At 47.3% G+C, this 7,049-nt stretch overlaps 1 protein-coding gene across 4 annotated transcripts in view; it reads left to right on the top strand.

The window, feature by feature from the left end:
• The first annotated feature begins 6,788 nt into the window (after positions 1 to 6,788).
• The window catches only part of LOC118016660 (core histone macro-H2A.1), an 83,081-nt gene continuing 82,820 nt past the window's right edge, over positions 6,789 to 7,049 (top strand). For 3 of the 4 annotated variants that reach the window (XM_035014171.1, XM_035014172.1, XM_035014170.1), the window contains exon 1: positions 6,805 to 6,911. The gene's annotated coding sequence lies outside the window, so the exon portion shown is untranslated. Of the gene's footprint in view, positions 6,912 to 7,049 lie in introns of all 4 variants that reach the window. The other variant, XM_035014173.1, reaches the window with a different exon arrangement.

Below are 7,049 nucleotides of genomic sequence, written 5' to 3'. Positions count from 1 at the left end.
AAGCCAGACACTTAACGACTGAGCCATCCAGGCGCCCCAAGGTCTTAGCATTATTATGAAAGTACCTGTGACGCGCAGATGCTATTAAAGTGTCTCAGGTACCCCCCAGTGGTCCATGGACCACACTTTGAAGACCACTGCTCTACAGATTGTCTAAATTTTCAATTCAGCACTAACTTCAGGGAAAGGATATTAAATCTAGAGATGCCCAGAAAAAGGGAATACAGCCCTTCTTCTTTCTGACATACACCCTAGGATGGTTTTCCTCAGCCCCTTTGTGATACCTCACTGAGGGTAAATATTCACCTGTACTCTTCTTGGAGAAGGACATTAAACGCTTAACAAAGGGGCGCCTGGGTGGCTCAGTTGGTTAAGCGACTGCCTTCGGCTCAGGTCATGATCCTGGAGTCCCGGGATCGAGTCCCGCATCGGGCTCCCTGCTCGGCGGGGAGTCTGCTTCTCCCTCTGACCCTCCCCCGTCTCATGCTCTCTCTCTCTATCTCATTCTCTCTCTCAAATAAATAAATAAAATCTTTAAAAAAAAAAAAAACGCTTAACAAAGATGAGATGGGGTGTGGGTTGTTGAAAACAAGAGAAAGTGTCAGATATTTGCCACCAGTTGCAGATCAAAGAGAGAACTTATCTCTGAAGTAATCAAGTAAGGAGGAAAGGCTCCAGCCAACAGAGATGACAAATACACCTGCTCCATGGAAAAGAGCCCATCTGTCCATTTGTGGGGGCAGACGATGGTGGGGGAGAGGTTTACCAGAGGCTTTCTTTCCTGGGATGCCCCCCCCCCCAACTCCCTCGAGTGCACACACACTCTTCTTAGTGTGATATGTGTTGATCAAAAGCTTAGGAATTTACTGGAGACTCATTCACTGCCCTTCCACAAACAAGATCAAGGTAAACCAAGGGAAAGAGTGACCCCCACTGTTTGACTCTCAGATCATCAGAGGTCTTGGAGAACATTCAGGGTAGGGCAAAGAGGTGCTGGGGAATACAGGAATGTTCAGGCCTGCCCACTGGGACACCCTGTCCCGCCTTCCCTGGAGGGCCATTTGGCTGCCCGTGTTAAGGCTTCAAGCTGGGGCTCCTTGTTGCAGCAGTTCGACTTGTGAGAATTTATCCTCAACAGTCAGATGTGCACAATGATGTATCTCTAAGGGGAGTCATTGTGTCTTTAAAATAGAGCTGGAATCAGCCTAGGGAAAAAAAAAAAAGTAAGGAAACTGTTAAACAAACGATGGGACAGTCCCAGGATGTTTGGAACAGTGGTTCAGAAAATAGCGTCTGCAGGGCCCCGAAGGTCACTGACACCCTTTCCAGGGGGTCCACAAAGTCAAAGCTTCTCATGATAATACTAAGACATTGTTTAGACATTTCACTGTCTTGATCTTTGCACCAATGATGCAAACACAATAGTGGGTAGAACTGTTGGTGACTTAGTAGAGATAAGCAAGGGCACCAAATTGCACTGATAATCATTCTGTTCTTTATTGCCAAGCACTTGCAGAAAAAAAAAAATGTTTCCCTTAAGAATGTCCTTGATGACGGGGTGCCTGGGTGGCTCAGTCATTAAGCGTCTGCCTTCAGCTCAGGTCATGATCCCAGGGTCCTGGGATTGAGCCCCACATCGGGCTCCCTGCTCCGTGGGAAGCCTGCTTCTCCCTCTCCCACTCCGCCTGCTTGTGTTCCCTCTCTTGCTGTGTCTCTCTCTCTCAAAAAATAAATAAAATCTTAAAAAAAAGAGAATGTCCTTGACGAAGCAATAAAAAGTATTTAAAAAATTGAATCTTGATCCTTTAGGACACATTTCTAAACATTCTAGGTGACCAAATGAGAAGCCTGGATAAAGCACTTCACCATATTACAAACTATGACGGTTGCCTTGAGGAAGAGCCTTAGTGTGATTAAGTTGTGAGCTAACTTAGCTGTTTTTTACACCAGACACCATTTGTACTTGAAACAATGACTGACCACAGGGCCTTGCTTATACTTTCATTGGCCTGTAGGACTTTGCCTTTGTGAATCCTTTTCTCTGTATAAAACATATAAAAATTACATTTTATGACCATGCTGGTATAAAGATATAGTAATATTATAAATTAAAATATTTTCTTCTATCTAAAAGAATTAACTTGCATTTTCTTTTTCTCATTTTAAAAGAAAATGTTTCTGTGGACCCATAAAGTCCTGTGAGCCTCAGCAATGTTCCTGATGGAGAAGTTGGGCCTGATTGACTAACTACGGTTGTTTAGACCTGGTTATGTGCAGGGCCGAATTCTCCATAAGGCACAATTTTAATATCTAGTGTTAATATATTTGTCTTTATATCAATGCAGGTTTTTTGTTTGGATTTTTTTTGTTTGGTTTTGGTTTATTTATTTTATTTTTTTATTTTATTTTTTTTAACGGAGGAAGGGCCCAATGAATGCAAAATGCCTAAGGCCCACAGAGATCATAATATAGTTTCCTGTATGTGCTAGGCATTTTCTTGAAAATGCACAAAATGAACCTGTCACTTCAAGGAAAGTAACTAACATTATGTTGCCAATGATAAATTTGAACTTTCAAGCAAAAATTACAGTTTTAGGATCCTTGTATTTTGCTGCGATAAGCTTTACAACTTAACAATACTTTAGAGTCTTTTGATGGTATCAGTGCTGATATTAAGGAATGTGATTTTCTGATATTCTACAATGAAAGGTGCTCATATTTGGAAGGTAAGAAGAGCTATACAACTCCATTGAAACAACAATTTCTCAAATGACCAATGTGTGATTTTACCAGATCATGCATGGCTAAAACATCCATTCAAGATATAAGACAGATTAATGGACTTTTATGTTACCGAGTTTATTGATCAGTTTCATATTCTGCATAGCGATTAACCTTTAAAAAACTACTACTTCTTGACTTTTGGTGTAATATCAAAGAAGAACATACAAAAGAATCTGAGGAGGCTACTAAAATCCTCTACTTTTCCCCCAAATACATATAGCTATCAATATCTAGCTATCGTCTATTAAATCAGACATTAAGGAATAGTTGCAAAACAATGCTATTTTTACTCCTTTTTTGTTTAGATAATATAATAGTTTTTCATACAAATACATTATTTATATATTTTTGTATATTTAAAAATTAATAAATTAATAAATATTTAAATTTTTCTGTTTTAATTTCTAATAAAGCAGATTTTGATAGCTACAACCTACACAAACAAAAGCTCTTCAGAGTCCTCACTAATTTTTAAGAGGATAAAAGTGTTTTGAACCCAAATAGTTTGAGAACGGCTATTGTAGAATAACTACCTATTGAAACAATGACTGACCACAGTCATATTCATAAAAGACCGTTAAGCTTGAGAAGCTGGTGACAAGCAGTAAATGCAGTAGAAACCCAAATACATTTAATATTAAGTAGATATGGATACAAGAGCTGGAAGAAGAGCCGTGCTTCTCTCCTAGTGGTGTACTAAGGAGATTTTTATATTTTGCGCATTTTTATTTTCCAGGTTCCACATTGTAGACATGCATTTATTTTGCAATTGGAGGGGAAAAGGCTGGTGAAACCCCCTGAGCCAGATTAGGTGAGGGGACAGGTCACCGAGGAGGTGAAAGAACAGGGCATACGAAATAAGGAGGAGAGAAGAGAGAGAGAAAAGGTGGAGCCTTCTGGAGAGAGGAGGAGAGAGGGCCTCTGCCTGAACAGCTGTGGGGGACAATACTGCTAGTGAGTTCTACGAGAACAGTGTACTGTAGGGTGGTATTGGGGGTGGGATGGCATTGAGATCACCTCTTGGGGGGGTATAGACTCTAACCCATGGATGGTGGTGTGGGGCTGAGTGGGGACAAAAAGACCCACTCTGCATTGGGGGACATGGAAGCCCGGATGGGCACAGAGAGGAAACCAAACCCCCAGAAGGGGTCCTTCAGGACTGAGTCACAAAAACTCAGGGCCTGGGTGAACCTGGGCTTGAACCCCAGTGCCTGCCCTCTCTGTGATCTCAGGCAGATTTCTTGGCTTCCAGAATCTATAGTGTCCTTATCTGTAAAATGAGAATGGAAATGTATGAGAAACAGCCTGCCTGCGGTGAGGGTGAAATTATGGGGCATACATGCTCTTCACTGAGACAGAACTGATGCTGGGGTGGGCGTGAATGAATTACTTCTTGGCCTCCTAGGGTTGTAGATTAGGATCTGTTGGACAGTCATCCTCTGCGTCTGGCCTTGGCCATCACTGAGGACCTGGGGAAGAAGAAGCCTCAGGTTTGTCTGCTGCCAGGACACCAGCAGGCTGTAGGAGCCTCCCCCTCTCCACACAGGCCTGGCCTTCTCTTCAGCCCCAATGTTGTCTCTTGTTAAGGTTTCCGGGAGTACCTTCTACATTTTGGACCAGGGTCTAGATAGTGTGGCAACACACCTAGAAGGTTTCCTTCTCTGGGAAGGAGTCTTGCATGGGCCTGGCACAAAGCAGTTGCTCAGCAAGTGCTTGTTGATTGAATAAATAAAGTCTGGCATCCTGACTTGCTGCAGCCCACAGAAGCCTCATCTGGTGGCTGACCCCTGCAAAACTGAGGCACCTGCCCAAGAACCCAGGGAAGGACAAAGCAACAAGACAGGCGGTCTCTGCATCTTCCCTGACACCCCTCTGTAACTTCCCTGAGGGAGTCTCACACATCCTTAATGCTTTCACAGGGGACACAAAGAATACTCATTTCTCCAGTTTCATCTCCTATTACTCTCCCCTTAACTCATTTCACTCCAACCTCACACTCACTATTCCTTTTTTTTTTTTAATTGAGATATGGGGTGCCTAGGTGGCTCAGTCGATTAAGTGTCTGACTTGATTTCAGCTCAGGTCATGATCTCAGGGTTGAAAAATAAAAAATGAAAAAAAAAAAAAGTTTGCAAAGCAGCGTCCAATACAAGCCATTCATGTATTCATTGATCCAGTTAAGCACTGAGGTCATACTTAGTGCCATACACCAATGTGGGTGATGAAGGTTAAGCAGTGAACAAAACAGTCAAAAATCCCTGCCCTCTAGGAGTTTGAAATCCAGTAGGGAAATAAAGACAAGAGGCTAAAGAGTTGACATGTCAGATAGTGTAAATGCTATGGAGAAAAATAAGGCAGGGAAGGGGAAGAGTGTAAGATGGGGTGGGGTTTCAAATTTTAGAGAAAGCCTCCCGAGAAGGTGACATTTAAGCAAAGACCTGAAGGAGCAAGCCATGCAGATGGGGGAGGGGGGAAGTGTTCCAAGATGAGGAAGAGGAAGTGCAAAGGCCCTGATGCAGAAGTGTCTCTGAAGTGGCCAAGGACTAGTGTGTTCTTACTACAAAGAGAAATAATTATGTGACGTAATAGAAGTGGTAATCATATTGCAACCCATAAATGTATCTGGTCAATCCATTCCTTCAATTTTGTTATATGCCAGTTTATATCTCAATTTTTATTATTTTTTTTAAGAGAGAGCGAGCGAGCATGGGGGTGGGGAGCGGAGGGAGAGGGACTCTTTTTTTTTTTTTTTTTTTTTGAGGGAAAGACTCTTAAGCAGGCTCCACGCCCGATGCAGAGCCCCCAAGGCAGGGCTCCATCTCACGACCCTGGCATCATGACCTGAGCCCAGATCAAGAGTTGGAGGCTTAACGTACTGAGCCGCTTTGCAAATTTTTAGTGTGAAAGCAGCATGGCGAGGGGAGGAGGTTACCACTGCTGCTGTAGGGACAGACTGAGATCCGGGAGCGATTTTGGATTAATTCCCTCATCTCTTCCCATCACCTGCAGCAAGGTACACTAAACTTCACAATTCTTCCGGTCCGGCGTGTATTATTATTTAAATTTGGTCCACAGCTGGGTGCTGAGGTAGCTTCCCCCATGGCAATTTGGCCAGGAAAGGGTAGGAAGTAGAAAGAAGGCCCCTATTTAGGTACCCTGGATGGGGCACTAACGCCTTCGGGCAAGAAACCAATTTAGGAATATATAGATGGGCTTTGTAGGGGTTCCTTCTCTTTCTGCTTGTCTGCGGTTAAAAAAAGAATGTGTCTGTGTGTGTGATAATCGCTTTTGATGTCAGTAAATCCCAACTTGGGTCCAGTGGTGAACGTTGGCTGAATCAAAGTAGCTAACCGCCTCCACGGGCAAAGCAGGTCCAGACCTCCGGGGGTCACTGTAAAGAAGCCCAGGGGAGCAGGGTGCGCAGGAGTTGGTCACGGAGCAGAAAAGGGCTTGAGGGGGCTTGCACCAAAAGACAGCGGCAAGTTCTGAGGTGCGCGGGAGGTCTGCGTTGCTCGCTGGTAACAGCAATTACGCCTCCCCCTCCCCGGATTAACGGGAAGGCTTCCAGGGTTGAGTCGGCTACAGTCCCGAGCTCGGGCACACAGTAGGTGCTCAGTAAGTGTCGCTGGAGACACAGGGGCTGGGGGGCGCGCCGGAGAAGCGCCTCTGCGGGGGACCAGACCCCTTCCGAGCGCTGGGCTCAGGGCGCGCCCGGGCTCGGCCCGACGCTGCGTCTGGCGTCCAGCCTCGAGGCGGGGTGCCCGTGGGCAGGGCTTCGGGGCGGCCGGCGGAGCGCGGAGGCCGTGGCGCGCGCAGCCGCGGGGCCGGGGTCAAGGCCGGGGCGCGCGGGGGGCGCGGGAGGGGCGGCCGGACGCGCGGGGACGGCATGGGATGTGACGAGCGGCGCGCTGTGCATTGTGGGAAGCCCGGGGCCGCGGCGACTGGTTCCAGTTCACTCGGCAGCGGAGCCGGGCGGAGGGCGCGAGCGCGCGGCGCGCGGGCGGGAAGCGAGGAGGCGGGCGGGCGGGCGGGCCGGCGACGAGCGCGGAGAGAAAAGGCGCGAGCGGCCGAGAGGGCACGGGCCGGACACCTAGCTGCTGCCGCCGCCGCCGCCGCCGAGCCGCCCCGTAAGTGCCGCGCGGGCCCCCTCGCCGCGCGCACGGTCCCCTGCTGCCCGGTCCGGTCGCCGCGCTCTTCCGACCGCGGGGCCCGGGAGCCGCCGGGCCTGGCGCGCACGGGCGGCGCTCGGCCGGGCTCGGGTCGCC

This window comes from Mirounga leonina, unplaced genomic scaffold (assembly GCF_011800145.1).
Source record: "Mirounga leonina isolate KUSES-001 unplaced genomic scaffold, KU_Mleo_1.0 Mir_168, whole genome shotgun sequence".
Taxonomy (NCBI): Eukaryota; Metazoa; Chordata; class Mammalia; order Carnivora; family Phocidae; genus Mirounga; species Mirounga leonina.
This window is presented reverse-complemented; position numbering and strand designations above follow the sequence as displayed.